The following is a 3,927-nucleotide window of genomic DNA, read 5'->3' as shown; positions in this document are numbered from 1 at the left end:
GTCAGTTCCAGTTAGCGTACACCAGGCATGATCTGTTTGAACTAGACAAGACACACTCCTCATGGCGTTGCACACGACACTGCGGAGCGTACTGTACTAGCCCGACCTTGAATGACAGGGAGATGTGTAGAACTCGACGGGAGTTACATATTTGTCCTTTGGGTTACTTGAAATGGCGCTTCGCCCATCGTGTAGGTGTCCACGAACGACGTCTTGATGACACAGGGGCTGGCGGTAGCGGCAGCGGCAGCTCTAGACGTCAGCGATTCGCCACCTTCCGAAGGTGCTGCGTGGCATGGAATCTCATCGCTGCATTTGGACGACATGTGTGAGCGCACTTTAGGAAGGGGCTCCCTCCCTGAAGGGCGCCTGCTTCTCGCCTTTTAGGAAGGGCTAGACTTGGCCTGCCACACTGGCGCGCGTACGCCGCAAGGACCCCCCCAGACGCCGAACACGTGCGTTCGAACATGCAGGCATGTCGCGCGCCGATAGAACCGATTTCAGTGGGAAGATAATGAACAGGTATCCTGGGCCTACCTGGGCATGGGCCATACGGCACGCAGGACGTCGCTGAGGTGGCGGCTGTGCGGCTGCTGGTACCCGGTACCCGGTACCCGGCTGCTGGTACCCGGACGGGAAGTGGCTCGCTAGTCTTCCGTGACGCTGTTGATTCCCGGAACACGGCAGCAATGGTCTCGCAACGCTGGTGGCGCATGACCCGGGTTTGTCTGACGCCTGCGTCAGTGTTTCCCAGGCCTCACTTCTGGCGTCCAGCTGAGGCCTTCTCTGCCCGACTTCTAACCGTCGACGTTTGGCTGACCCTGAGTTGTGTGTTTGAAGATGCAGTATTAACCACGCTCTAAGATGTGTAACGATGTTTCTTTTGTCCTCAGCAAATCAAGGAGGCCAAAGAAGATCTGACGAAGAAGGGGTTTAAATTCGTCGAATCATAAATGGACGACGTATAACGTCATTGGTGGTGGCAGACAAGGTTATCATTGTCTTTGCATTGTGTCTTTGAATATGTACCACAAACTGCTGCCGTCCTCGTTTTTGAAACCAGTGTGAGGGCCGAATGAAGATTGGCGCCCATCTTGATGCAGGGTTGAGGAAATTTTTATAGGTTCGTTATCACTTAAGGTTGTGCGAAAAACGTATGCATTCCTCCAAAGCTGTTTTGTGGCGATATTGGTGTCCAGCCTAGACGAAACTATGAAACTGTTGTGTTTCTTGCAGTGGGAATGTTCACTACGTGCGCGTGGTGATACTCCGAAGGGCGGTTCAGCCGTCGGCCCGGTGGTGATACTGGTTGTGAGAGACATGCGTTTGGTGTCACCCGATTCTCGGAAGTGTATTTGTCTATCCTCATGCAGCTCATTGCAAATACATGTCGAACATCGTGCCACGACTTGTTTCCATCCGGCTTCGAAGATAAACGACCACCGGAGGCAATTCCATGATTTTTTGCGCTGGCATAGAAATCACGCGTTCGAAACGCACACGGCATGTCTTGCTTGCAAGGCCGGACGAGTTCGCCCTGAATGCTCAGAGGTGGACTGGGTTCAAGGGGGGTCACGTGCCACGCTAATCGTCACCACGCCGGCGCCCGTCACTGAGTCAGCAGCCCGCGCTGGCAGACCTTGGTCGCACCTGTGCCGTATCGAACGCCACCGAGTGTCGTGTCCGAACTGTCCCGGTTACAGGGTCCGAAGGTAGTCGCGCGCATCGCCCGCTTGCTAACTCACGCAGGTCTGCGCTGATTCGCATTAGGCATGTGCCCGGTGTTTCCTCATGCGTTTGAAGGGGCGAAACGGACCGGCTAGAATGGGCAACGGATCGACATCCGATCGTTATGAAAAGGCAATTTGCGATTAGAGGGTGCGATTTCATCATTCCAGAAACCGGACGAAATGGGATCATCGTTCCCACTGAGAGCTCTTGCAGGACTGGATGGCAAACATATAGTATGTTTCGCTGCTGGCCTAAACTTGCCAAAAATGCACAAGAACTAGAAAGAAAATGACGCATGACATTGTAAGAGAACCTGGAAAGAGGGGTTTCCCCGTTTGACCGTGTACTTTCTCCGTTTGTGTCCAATACACTTCGGAACTGCGGCGTTGGCCCATCACATGGGCTCATACCTTCGCGTTGCGACTGGAAAGTAAACGCGAGGGTCCTAAGAACGGATTCCTGAGGTTGCGAAATGAAAGCAATACGGGTGACTCAGATGGTTGGTTAATTGCCCGCCGTCAGATAGGAACGCTGGCGTTGATTAAGCACGTGTGTCTGCTTTATCTCCCCCGCGCCGCCACCCTGGCTGTGAATCACTCGACCCGATTACATTTGCGTTCACCCACGTCGTGGAATGGCTCGAAGCACGGACCTAACGCCCTGAGCCAGCGATTGGACGGGTCCTCTAGCTGACGGGGACGACACTGGCTCCCGCTGGTGGAGGCGCAGCTGCCCCGCGACGGGTGTCACCCCTCCCCGTGTGGACGAGACACTGGCTCTCCGCTGGCGGGAGGCGCACTGCCCGCGACGTGTGTCCACCTCCCCGTGTGGACGAAGACACTGGCTCCCGCTGGCGGAGGCGCAGCTGCCCGCGACGTGTCACCTCCCCGTGTGGACGAGACACTGGCTCCCGCTGGTGGAGGCGCAGCTGCCCGCGATGTCACCTCCCCGTGTGGACGAGACACTGGCTCCCGCTGGCGGAGGCGCAGCCTGCCCAGCGGACGTGGTCAACCTCCCCGTGTGGACGAGACACTGGCTCCCGCTGGTGCGGAGGCGCAGCTGCCCGCGACGTGTCACCTCACCAAATCCTCCGTGTGGACGAGACACTGGTCCCCGCTGGCGGAGGCTGCAGCCTGACCGCGACGTGTCACCAAGACATCCCCGTGTGGAAGAGACACTGGCTCTCCCGCTGGTGGAGGCGCCAGCTGCCCCGCGACGTGTCAACGGACCCTCCCCGTGTGGACGAGACACGGCCTGGCTCCCGCTGGTGGAGGCGCAAGCTGCCCGCGACGGTGTCCAACTTCCGCCGTGTGGAACGAGACAACTTGCGATCTCACCCGCTGGTGGAGGCAGCGAGCATGCCTGTGACGCGTCACCACCGTGTGTTGAGGTGGTTGTCAATGGCAGCTCGGCTGAGTCGTGTCAATTTGTGCGGGCCGACTAACCTAGCGATCGTCGTGTTTACATTCCACAGGTGATAAGTTGCGGGGTCAAGTCGTGGGCCTAATGAACTCATAAGCCATCTGTGTCAAAGAGACCGTGACCTTCGCACCTTTCGCCAGTGCGCGTAAAGTGGCTGCAGACTGCGACCTGGCCGCCGACCTGGGTTGAGGTCATTGTCAACCCTTCATTGATGGATATCAGTGGATGCCCATCTAAGTTCACATGATTGCCAGCCTTTGCTGGGCATAAATTTTCACCAAGCGCAGACCCTCGGTTCAATTTTCGAGTGAATTGCGGGCGTTCCCGTTGCGCCGGTTTCAGAGCGTGGCGCGACCGGGCCATCCATGGAAGTTCAAAGTCCAGACGAGTTTAGATTTTGTATCGGTTATATCGGCATCGTATCGGTTGTAATGAAATAGCTCAACCCTTAGGAACTATTGCTGGCGCCAGTTAAATGATAAGACGAGGTGAAATTTTAAACAAATCTAACGGAAACACGCAGATGAATAGTTTATGTTTCAGCAACTTACACAAGACGTTTTGCACGTTCGTTACCTTGACATACCCTCTCATATTTGTTATCATCCACGCGCAAAACGCGAAACAGTAGCACAACTTTCCTTTGCGCACCACCGGGTCCTTTCACTATCGGCTCCATGGCCTGGCTTCCTGGCAATTGTGCACCATTCGCTGTTTGCACATAGGTGCCAAAGTCGACTCTTTGCTTCACCGAGGGGTGATTGCGTGCATTGA

The sequence above is a fragment of the Pollicipes pollicipes genome, unplaced genomic scaffold (assembly GCF_011947565.3).
Source record: "Pollicipes pollicipes isolate AB1234 unplaced genomic scaffold, Ppol_2.1 Scaffold_3087;HRSCAF=3621_pilon_pilon_pilon, whole genome shotgun sequence".
Taxonomy (NCBI): domain Eukaryota; kingdom Metazoa; phylum Arthropoda; class Thecostraca; order Pollicipedomorpha; family Pollicipedidae; genus Pollicipes; species Pollicipes pollicipes.
Note: the sequence above shows the minus strand (reverse complement) of the source record.